The sequence below is a fragment of the Coloeus monedula genome (assembly GCF_965178545.1).
Source record: "Coloeus monedula genome assembly, chromosome: 5".
Classification (NCBI taxonomy): Eukaryota; Metazoa; Chordata; class Aves; order Passeriformes; family Corvidae; genus Coloeus; species Coloeus monedula.
Window position 1 is genome coordinate 18,704,998 of NC_138785.1, and position 12,615 is coordinate 18,717,612.

Sequence of the window (12,615 nt, forward strand, 5' to 3'; positions counted from 1 at the left end):
TGACTAGAGTAAAATACTTCTGCCTTTATCCTGCCCCTATTTCAGATTAACTGCAAGTGCTCTCTGGATTTATATATTGTGAAGTGAATCTCTTTTTGCAGCAGTACTCCTCACTGAGTTGAGAGGCTCAATGTGAGCTGGGACTGTGTTCTTGCAGCCCAAAAATCCACCCGTCCTGGTGTTGTGGCTTAAGCCCAGCTGGAAATTAGGTAGCACACATCTGCTTGCTGAACCCTCCTTTTTCCCCCCTCCACCCCAGTGGAAAGGGGAGGAGAATCGAAGTAAAACTTGTAGGTTTAGGTAAGAACAATTTAATAGTTGAAAGTAAGGTAAAATACAGTAATAATGGTAAATAATGGTAATAATAATGATAATAAAAAGGGTAAAACAAGTGATGCACAAGACAGTTGCTCACCACCCACTGACCAATTCCACACCCCCCTTCCTGAACCCAGATCAGCCCTTCCTTCTGGGTAACTCCCCCCAGTTTATGTACTAGGAATGACATTCTGTGATGTGGAACATCCCGTTGGTCAGTTTGGAACACCTGTCTCAGCTGTGCTCCATCCCAGTTTCTTTTGCTAACCTACTCACTGGCAGAGTATGAGACAAGGGGAGGGAAAAAACATCTTCAACTTAAGATAAACATGACTTAGCAAACATCAAACCATCAGCGTGTTATCAGCAACACTCTCATTCAGAATTCAAAACACAGCACTGCAACAGCTCCTGAGCAGAAATTAATTTTACCCTGGCTGAAACCAGGGCACCTGGGCTGCATCAGAGACATATGACCAACAGGTTGAGGGAGGTGATTAACCCCCTCTACTCTGCTCTCATAAGACCCCACCTGGAGTTCAGCTCTGGGGTCCCTGAAAGAAGGAGGTCATGGACTTGGTGGAATGAGTTCAAAGGAAGGCTATGAAGATGATCAGAGGGATGGAACATCTGCTATGAAGAAAGGCTGAGAGAGATGGGGTTGTTTTGCCTGGAGAAAGGAAACCTGTGGGTAGACATTCCAGCAGACCTTTAGTCCCTACAAGAAAGCTGGACTCTCTGTACAAGGGCATGTAGAGATATAACACAGGGTAATGGCTTTAAACTTAAAGGGTGTAGGCTTAATTTAGATATTTTTCACATCAGGGTGGTGTGGCACTAAAACAGATTGCCCAGAGAAGTTATGATACCATCCCTGGATGTGCTTTAGGTCGTGTTGGACAGGGCTGAGCCTAGTATGTCTAGTAGAAGGTGTCCCTGCCCATCTCCAGGGGGTTGGTCTAGATGGTCTTTAAGGTCCCTTCTAGCTGAAACTATTCTATGATTCTATAACTCTAGGTTTGCTTAAACTATGAATGTTTCCCTGATTCCTAAAGACTTTCCTTAGACAAATAAGGAGTTATGTGGAGACCATTTTCTGGTGAGCCTGGCTGTGATTTGTAATCTCAGTACTGCTCGGCACACTGCAAGACCAAGACTTTATCTAAGTCATAAATAGCTTCTCTTTGGAGGAAAATGCATAATACCTTGAATCTCTTTACCCATAAAGTCTCCAGTATTAATATAACTGGACCTGTGATACAAAGTATGCTCTTGGTTCCTACTGCTGTTACGATATCTTTATTCTCTTTATCCGTGTGTTAGACACCCACCACATATCCCAGCAAAGACCTGGGTAGTAGGACCTTGTGGGAAATACAGTCCAGGGACCATTAGGTGGTTGAACTATAGCAGGCAGGAGGTACCACAACAGCATTTTAGAATCAGCTCAGGTAGAGTTACACAGCAGTATATGTATTTGTATTAAGATGTATTCATGATTATATAGAGAATATTCATTACCCAGGGTCAGTGACTTTCTATAATCTAGCAAAAAAAACTATCACTAAAACCTGATTTGCAAATGACCTACCAGCAGGACTGGACATAGGACAAAAATATTTGCTTTTAAAATATATTCAGAGGTGGTTAGCTCATGCTTTCTTTAGCTATGTAGTATTCTTTTCTTGTACAAATATTTGCTAGCCATACATGGTGGGGATTAGCATATGTGGATGTGTTGCACCAATAGATTAAATGTTAAGTAGACCTCTTCATGGGTGTGCTCAAACTAGTTTCAGAACTGAATAGTATCTACATTTTTCATTTCATTTGGTGAGGGTGTTGGGGGGACCGGTGTGGAGATGAGAAGAATGGGATGGTTATGGCAATGCTAGTTATTTTTCAGTTGGAAGGAAAGGAAAGCAAAGGAAAGCAAAGGAAGATTGTTGTTGAGATTGAAAGGAAAACCTCACCCAGTTTGACTGACCTGTAATGCTAAGATCACAAAGGAGACAGGACTTAATTAATGAATAGCAATATTCTTTCTTATTATTCCCCACTATTTCTGGTCTTGAATAGCTCCATTATTTTATGATGCCCCTTGAATTGTGTAATAGAGAAAAGAATGAGCAACTTTCAACTTAAACAAAGCAGAACTCCATTCAGCTATACTTTGACTGTTGCTAAATCACAGTGAATGGGGTGAAAACCTTTTCAAAGACTTCCTGGGAGAATCCTGTACCTCTTGTTCTCCAGTGGAGAGAAAATATTTTTCCTCTAAAAGAAGCAAAGATATCTACAAGCTAAATGAAAAAGTTCCATAGAAGACCAAAAAAAAAAAAAAAAAAAAAGACAAAGCTTACCCCAAGAGCTGCTGGAGGATTAGTGTTTTTTCAAACTGGACCAGTTATTTCAGTGTCTAAGCACAGACTGTTGAAACATAGCTGTTGGCATTCCCTTTGGCCTGCTATGGCTAGACAGAAAAGCAAGCCTAACCAAGCAGAGCTCTGGGATGGTTGGGCAGCTCTATAAAGTGAAATTTCTTGAAATTTCTGCATATAACCTAATCAGTGCACCAGTGCTGAGCATTGAAGATCTTCTGGGCTGCTTTAAAAAACCATGAGATTATTTTTCTTTTGTTGTTACTTGGTAATTTTTTTCCAAGACTTTATATCCTGATTTTAGTTGGGGTCAGTAAGTTCTATAAATCTGGACATCTTAGCAAATATTGGAACATGAGACATGTGTGAATTAATAGGCTAGACATTTCAAAACTAGGTTTTGATCCACTGGGTTTACATCCTAACTTCCAGTCTACCAGCTGTCCTGGTTAACTGGAGATGTCCCAGCTGGCTGGAAGTTAGCAAATGTAATGCCCACCTAGAAGAAGGATTGGAAGGAGAATCCTGGGAATTGAGGCCTGTCAGCCTGACCTTGGTGCCAGGGGAGGTTATAGAGCAGATCATCTTGAGTTTCATCGTGCAGAGCATGCAGAATAACCAGGCAAACAGGGGCAGATCCTGATTTTTTTTTTCTATTTATTATTCTATTTATTTTTCTATTTTCTGTAAATTGCTGCTAGGCCTTTTGCCCCTGATTACCGTGGAAGCTGACACAAAGCAGTTCTGTTTTAGTTACCTTCTTTTCTGCCTCTTTTCCTGCCTAAAAGACTCAATTTGTTGTCTGTTTGAAGATGCCCAGAGGAGCTGCCGGTACAGTTCTCATTAGTTTCCATGGAATCATAGAATCATTAAGGTTGGAAAAGACCTCTAAGATCATTTAGTTAAGCTATCTCCACCTTGTTCACCACTGAATCATATCCCAAGTCACACTAGGTTTCTGAACAGTTCCAGGGCTGGTGATCCACTGCTTCCATGGGCAGCCTGTTCTGAGGCCTGTCTACACTTTCAGTGAAGATATTTTCCCTAATATCTAATCTAAACCTCCCCAGTAGATAAATGCAGTGCTGCTTTTTGTCACCTGAGATGAACATGTTCACCACATGGTTTGAAAAATCAGTGCAATTGTCAGTGTACCCTGCCATGTTAGCTATAGTTGCAAATTGTCCTTTCTTTTTCCTAGTTGTAATATATTTGGATAAGAAAAAGGTGTGAGAAATGGTTATAGTGGAAGCAAAATACATGTTTTCTCATAATTGAAGCCAGCTCTGTGATCATGACAATTGGTCTTGTGGTCAATTGACAGCGAGAGGGTTTGGATCTGCTTAAAGGGAAAATTAATCTTTTGAAGGAGAGCAAGAATAAATGCAAGTGGCATTACAGGAATAACCTTTAAAGGACTTATAATAGATCAGTATAATTAAAATTATGGTAACCAGTAAATAAAATTATTGCTATGCCCTAGACTTTCTCAGTCCTGAGAAACACAAAGAATTTCTATAAAAAATAGGCACTACTTATTCTGACTTCCTCCACCTCACCTATTTGGACTGATAATTTAATTTCAAAATAAGACAAGAAATACTTTAATCTAGATCATTAATTTAATACTTATTAGGTCTCAGTAACTAGCAAATACCTACACAAAACATGATATACTCAGTGCCCAGCAAATAAAAGGGAGTTGTGGAGCAGCCAATCTAATTACTTAAATCTCTCCATCCAGGGAAGAGTCTTCCCGTCCCTCATTAGGATTCTGAGCCACATCTGTAGCCTGAGGAGAACAAAGACATGAGATGAAGGGGCAATGAAAGGAAAGTAGGGAAGCGTAGGCAGATTCTTATTTTGCTGAAGGGAAGGAGGATAAATGACATAGCCAGGAGCCACAGAAGTCCAGGTGAAAGTCGTATTCTGTCCTTTCTGTGCCACTGCCACTGCGTGCTGCTTGCTGTTCAGCACTTCTCTTTGCTGGAAGCCCTGCACATTTCCTAACGACACCTGCTCTGCAGCCTGGCTGGGCAAGGAAACCACATTGAAAAACTGCCTGTTGTGAAGTAGGACTGTGACAATTCTTGTGTCTTCCTCCCAAATCTTGTATCATCCTCTCATGACCCCTTTTTGGGTACCTACCATGCCATCCAGGAAATCCTGTTCCCCCTCTTTCTCTTGACAAAGAGGAGCTGCACGCCCTCTGCTTGACCAGAATCCACACACTGCATCTTGCTGCACTTGATTGTAAGGTTGTTAGTATAAAATTCCTGTCCCTTTTTGAATGCATCTGTACAAAGGAAGACCCACAACTTGATAACAAGGCCCTGAGTTGAGAGAGGACAGACAGATGTCCACTGTACTGATTTCACTCCTACTAACAGATGAGATACCAAGGGGGCTGCTTAGATACGGAAGAAGACAGGTCTTCAATCTTCCTTGCAGAGGAGGAGAATGGCTAAATGAGATTTAGGGAACTGGAAATTTAAGAAGTTAAAACAAAGGAGTGCATGAGTCAGGATATGGTAAACAGGTGCCATCTTTCCTGGGATCCAGAACTGTCTGGACTACGTGCATCTGTTCCAGAAAGAGAATGCATGGAAAGGACTTTAAATTCCTAAAATTGTCTTACTGGATAAGAAATAGGGAAAATTCAGATGTGCAGTGTGAGATAAACACACCTATCCAAAGTTCCTTACAGAAACAGTTCAAGGCCAGCACAGCAGCTTCCTGAGCAGAGCAAACTCCATGAAGGGCACTCTGGCAAATCTGAGGCAAATAGACAAACATATTAGTTTCAATTACATAAAGTTCTTTGGGAATATGGAATGTTTTCATAGGCCTATGTCTAAGCCACAGGTTCTTGTCATTCAAGTAGTAATCACTGGAATAAATAATTGTACAAGTACAGAGGTCAGTCCTGAGTGTGATTTTCTGAATGGAGAGACTACCTTGACCTGCAGGAAACTAAATCTATATCTGTTAAAATGTGTAATTTAGTGATCTTGAATGATTGATCCAGACTCCCACATTTTTGGTGCGACTTGTTTGGTGTATGACCTGGCTTGTTTCATGAAGATGGTTCTCTAGACCAGGAAACCTGGACACCAAGCCAGAAGGATCATATTTCACCATCAACACAAAAGCAGAGAGATGAGGAACTTGATCCTAAAGTCTAGCACAAGCATCAAGAGTACAGAATGTCAGATAAGGGGTTCTGGGGCATCCTCCAAATGTGAGAGAGGGAAAGTAAGAAACTCAGGAAAGATTGAGGTTGAATTTGGCTGTTTTTTCAAGAGGGTTATGATTTGATGACTCCTGTTCATGAGTTCTGAATGACTGGAGAGAGCGGTCCACCCTGTACCCCATGGACTTTGAGAATTCTCTGTCCTTGATGCTGTCTGTGAGTCTTCTCTGATGTAAGAAAAAAGAGCAGTAGCTCTATGGTGTATGACTCTTGAAAGGATTTAAGCAAGTAAATAATTTCCTGTAGTTAAATCAGTGTATTTCAATGTGTTGGAGCTAGGATTTTCTTTTCCTTGTCAAGTCTTTAACAAAGGGAAGATGATACGGCAGGAAAGCTGGCTTCCCTCCAAGAGCAGGGCTATACAAAGTTCAATATATTTGCAACTTTGTTGCTATTCTTGAGTGACAGCAGTTTTTCATATCTATTACTTGGCTTTAAATAAATAACCTTTGCTTTACATCCTACTTAATTCTGTATGTAAAGTTCTGAATAATATATTACACCAATTATTTATTAATATCAAAGTTAATTTTAATAAGTAGATGAAAAGACCACCTGGTTTCCTTTTTTAATGCTTTGCCACTGGTAAGGATTTTTAAAAATATTTTTGTTTACAGAAGGACTTGACATTGAATATAACTGCTTGAAATTTATTGCTCATAGGTTCTGAAATCATTACAATTTTATTGGCAATTGTGTAAAATGCAGAACACGCCTGTGCTGAAGGGTTAACAAATCATCATGGACAAAATGACTGAACAAGCTATTGCTTGCGATAGCAGGGATGCATGGAATTGCTCCACCATCCTTGAAGAGTCCATTTCATGTATCTATGTGACTACTGGGAGCACAGAAAGTGCCAAACCTGCTCTGCTTCTCTTCCTGGCAGTGCTTGGTAGCAGTGGATTCAGAGAGAATCCACAGAGAACTGTTCCCAAAACCTCACAGTAGGGAACTCTGTGATATCAGGTAGTTAATTGATGGCCTCTGAGATTTACACTGTTCAGGACTTGGAAAAATCATGTTGTAAAGCCACAAGGTGATTATCCACATGCATGTGCCTGCACTTTTTTATAGAAATCATGGGAAAGATAATAAACATATATTTTCAATATATTATTTGTCTCTGAATAGTATTCTTCATAGCTAGTTCTTCATTTAAGTTGTCTTTTTGACAGCAATGGTGAGCCAAATGATGAGCAATGATGTTGCCTTTGAGGTGTACAATGGAATCTGTGGCATTGAAGTACATTCAGATGATTAAAATCTCTTATTAATACCATGGAAATATCTCAAGACTGTCACTTTCTCTGCTTGAATATATAAAATATGTGTGCATTGCAATTTGGTTACTCAGTCGTCTGTTTGGTCTCTTCAGGGTTTGGCAGTGTGATTGAATTACTCCTTGCAGCCCATGGGTCAGAGTGCCACTGGCAAGATGCTTTCATGTCAAAGGCTGAAAGAAACTTACCTAGACTCAAAATCTTCCAGCTAGATCCTTGAAAGGTGTCAGAATACATCTTCTTAAGACTAATGGAAGCATCTGGTGATGCTGTTTGGCTGCTTCCTTTTGGCTTCCCGCATGGGAGTCACGCCCTTTCAGGAATCTGGTCCCTGCTGTGTTGAAAGGCAGTTATAAAGAACTGCAAGTCTGTGTTATAATGCGAGCCAGGCCATACAGCTGGACAAGCTAAGAGTGTTTGTGCTGGCAGCAATCAGCTCCCCCTAAAACATTTTTTAATCTTGTAGTGAAGATACAAAAACACTGATGAGTTTCTGAAGAGCTTGGTGGTTTGTACAGCTGCAACATCTCTTACTGGTTTTGACTGTTGATTAGGCTGAATTTTTTCCCACTAATATTCCCATATTATTTCGCTCATTTCCTTTTCTCCTTTTCCTTGACTAGTCATCTTAACAGGTTCCTTGAATAATGTAGCAAAGATTTTTATCTGGTCTGTTCCAGAAAGGATGTTTTCCTCTGCTGTAGTTCTTAATACAGTTCTTGGTCTGTTCCAGAAAGGAGGTTTCCTCTGCTGTAGTTCTTAATACAGTTCTTGGTGGCTGTAGTATTTGAACTTGTCCTGCTTGCAATAAATTATCATAATAGTGGTTCATCCCACCAGAATGTACAGAGCAAAGCTTTCCATAAACTTTAGAATCCTACATAGGTAGATGTCTCAAAATTGAGGGTGTTGGGTCAAGGGGTCCTTCTGGATTCTTGCTGCCTCTTGATAATCCTACTTTAAATATCACCATCTCATTGCCATCTCTCATTTCTAAAAATCAGAACGAAGTCTGATAAGCTAAGAGTCTCCTCTTACCTTTCTTCTTCTCTCTGCTTTAGCTACTTGTCTGTCTTGGATTTAGCTCTGAAGACTTTGCCTGTATGTGTTCTTCTCCACCCCCAAAGACTCCCAAATTGAGAGATGTTTTGTCCATTGAACCTCAGTTTATTGCTTTCACTCAGAAGTCGTATTTCTAACACTTCAGATTCTGACCTGCTTCTTCCTGCGTACCTTCCTCATGGACTGAAAAAAAAAAAGGAAATCCAGACTCTTTTCAAGACATTTCTACTAACACCATGACAGAACCTGTCTTGAATAGAACAGAAGCTTAGGGCTCATGAATGTCTGACACTGATATCCCATGGGATCTGGATATGTTTGTATTCTGAAATTTCCTTCCTAGGATTAGGGCTAAGGGTTAGTGGTAGGGGTTAGGGTCAGGGTTAGTTAGTGTTAGGATAAATATTAGGATTAGGGATTAGGTTTAGAGTTAGGGTTGAGTTAGTGTTAGGGTTAGGAGTTAGGGGTTTGGGTTAGGGATTAGGTTTAGGGTTTAGCTTCAGCCTGTAAGCATCAAAAGTGTTTGGCTGCTGGGTAGCAGGGAATGGGGAATTACATGATAACGTAATAGCATATCCTGGGAGCAAGTTGTGGGTACCATAAGCAAGTTTACCTATAAATCCTTGTCCAGCTCAGATCAAGGAGTGTTTGAGCACAAAGGTTGAATAACAGGTGCCAGTCAAGCATGTGTAGACAGTATGGTGGTCATGGTTTGCTAGCCAGTGTTCATCTGGACTAGTTGATACAAGATATAAAGAAAATTACTGGAAAAAGTGACTTTTATGAATGTACTTCTTGAAAAAAAAGAAGGGAGACGCCAGTGGTTCCATTTGACTTGTCTGCCTTTTTTGTTCATACATACCCCTTGGATTTTATCACTCTATATATGCTGATATTCCAGAAAGTAGTAGTGTATATATATGATCAAAATATCACTGAGGTATAATCTAAACACTTTAAAACAAGTGGCAAATTACCTGCACTTCATTTGGTATTGATTACAAAAACATTAATCATGTTGAATTCTTTTGCTATTATGCATTTGAATGTAAGAGATACTTCCATCTTAAGCACTGAGTAATTCTAAGGGTAAATAATCTAAATACCATCCTGATTGTGTCTCAGAGCTCTATACTCAAAACACAAGTATACATTAAAGGAGGAAAAATGAGCTTTAATTTATTGGTGTTTAGTGGAACCGCCAAAATTGGTTTTGCTGTAGGTTCAGATGAATCAGACTAAGCTGTTCATCTACTCTGCTGATACACAGGCTGAGCACTGTTTTCCTTTCCTGGAGTCTGTTTTTGTTGTAATGGGATGCACTTTCATGTAGGTGACAGGAGAGAGGTGTTGCAATGTTATACATGACTGTGCAGCATGCTCATATTTCCTCCTTTTAGCCAAGAACAACTAATTGGCATATAGCTGATTACTAATTGGCAAAGCTGTTTTGGCAGAAGTGTCTTACTGAGAAGTGATTTCAAACAAAAGGAAAGGAGCAAGACAGCCCACTTACGGTTCGGGGTCCTTCTAGTGAATCAAGAACATCCCCTTCCCCTCAAAATAATCATCCCTTTCCTGAAAAGCATGGGTTACTGATGATGGTACATGAGCTTCAAGGTAAATGCAATGTATATCCAACGTATATGCAACGTATATGCTTGTCTACAAGAGCAAATTCCTGAATGGCTCATTCCTAGCTGGTTTATCATGCTGGTTTATCTCCAAGTGGAATGAAGTTTGGCCCTGCTGCAACGTGAACATACCAGTGATACCGGTCTCCATCTCTCCGTGGGCAAGTGCATGAGAGGACAGGTCCGTGAGGCAGTTTTCCCAGTGTCCCATTGCTAAGTCTCTGCAATACTTAGAAATGATATTTTTTAACCATCAAGAAACAGAAGCAGTGCTGTTTTTAAGAGCAAAAATTCTTCAGAGCCATAATAAAAAACAAACTTAAACCTGTTCTTTGACTAGCTAGTGTGTGCCAGGTAGCACACTGGGTCTATGTGGACTGAGATGATATCAGATCTATGTGCTTTCCATCCTGCCACAGCTGTGTTACTTCTGCTTTTGTCGGTAAGGTATCATAACAACACAGATCATCATTAGGCAACAGCAGGTATAAGCCATAGCTTGAAATTCTTGAAAAACTGATGTGGGATATCCCAAGGGAAGATATTTATGTCAGCAGTTGAGGCACTTCCAGCAGCAAACCACTATTAGAAGTGCGTGGGCCAAGTGTAGCTTTAGCTTTATTGTTTCATCCATAATCTCGAGGAGAAAGTGCACTAGGCTCTCACATGGTTTCTGACTTGTTACTCTCTTCTTCTTCTCAAGTCTTGAATAAAGCAGTTCTAAAACTTATCACTGCCACTGTTAAGCACATTTAACTTACAAATATTGTCCAGACAACCTGTTTATTAGCAGTCAGACTCCAGTAAGCTCAGCAACTAATTAATTTAATGCTTAACTTCGACAGTAGCAATTTAAATTCTTGGTTTATATGGGTGACACGGTTCAGGCAGGATGCAGGTCAATTAAGCTGGACATGCCAATGGCTGTAAATGCTCTGACATAGCTAATTTAGATCATTTTGGCTGTTGCACTGCTTTAGGCATGTCTATGCAATAATGATGAGTATATCTTCTTTTGGCTCATATACTTGCAAGTGTGAAGTGTCATTTAGACTAGTGGTGCCGAAAAAGACTTGGGTTATTAAGTTTTGTACATAAACTTTTTGACTCTTGACCCAAATTTGCAATGAATTTGCTGCTGAAGCATATATGTACATAGTGGAAGTTCTACAAGATAGGAAAGTGGTGCCATGAATCATATAGCTGATTACTGTGTTAGCCTTTTCATAGCCACTTAGCAGATGGAGAACAAAGATAAACTTGGTATTTTGTGGTTACAATTGCAAAAAATATAATGGATGAGCTGAAAACAAACCCCAAAATTTTCCTATTCTCCTGCTGCAACTGAAGGTGCTTCCCCACTTCATAGCTCACTGGCGTGTCTAGTGGATTGCTTGCTGTTTCTCAGATTCCTAGAGAACAAGTGAGGCAAAGCATAGGTGTGCTGAGTCTGTATGTTGAGAAGATGTTTCTCATTTTCTTTTGAGAGCATACATCCACGGGTTTGGGTTTGGTTATTTTTTTTTAGGGTAGTAATGGGAGCTAGCAGGCATAAAAGTTGCTGTCTACAGAGCTGCTCTCTGTCAGCTCACATGCTTTAGGTATTCTCACCACATCTCCTGGGGCCTGAGTACAAGGGGGGGGGGTCTGACCTCTTCATCAAGCCCTTGCAGATTTGTCTTTCCAAATAACTAAAGTGAGATGCTAGCTCAAAGTGTCTCACTTAGGAAATTGAGATTACAAGGCATGTTTGAACTCTGCATTCCCAGATGTATTGATCTTGCGGGAAGTTCAGGGTGAACTTCCTGACATGTGGCACTGAAAAGAAACTTCAGGGAAGATGGAAGACCTTATACTGGGTTTCTTAGTGCTCTGGAGGAAAATATGTGGCAAAAAGGATTATTTGGGGAAATAAATTTAATTTACTGCCAATCAATAACAAAGTAGTAGCATAGCAAGAAATAAAACCAAAACTAAATATGCACTTCCACCACTCCCTCTTCTTTCCAGGATGATTTTCACTCCTGATCCAGCAGGCAGCACAGCAGGACGAGGAATGGGTGTTGTGATCTTCCCACCACAATTTGTCTCTGTTGTTCCTTTCTCTTCATGCTGTTCCTCTGCTTCAGTGTGGGGTCCCTCACAGAGGGAACAGTCCCTCATGGCTGAAGACCATTGAAGGAACCTGAAGGTGCACAAGTCCACAGGACCTTCTGAGATACCTCTGAGAGTCCTGAGAGAACTGCACAAGGCTAAGCCACTATCCATCATATTTGGGAAGACACATCAGCCTGATGAAAGTCCCATTGACTGGAAAAGGGAAAATACCCTATTAGTGCTGTGAGGGAGACATTGCAGAGTGCGTTCAATTGTTATGGATGCCAATGGATTTAACTCAGGCAGAGAAGTAGTGAATATTTTAAATACAGGAAAAGCTTACCAGAGAATTCAGCCAAGAGATGCAGAGCCAAAAGAACCAGATTGAGATGATTCAGTTCTCATAGCAATATGTTTATTTTTGGAGAGAAGTAAGCTGTCACTTAAGTTTTGGTTAGAAACATTCACTTTTATTTGATAAACAAGTCATCATTCATAGCCAAAAAAGCTCATAAATACTTCTCTATGAAAATTAGTTTTCTGTAGAAAATTGAGATGCTTTAATACAAGCAATTTTTTGTTGGTAA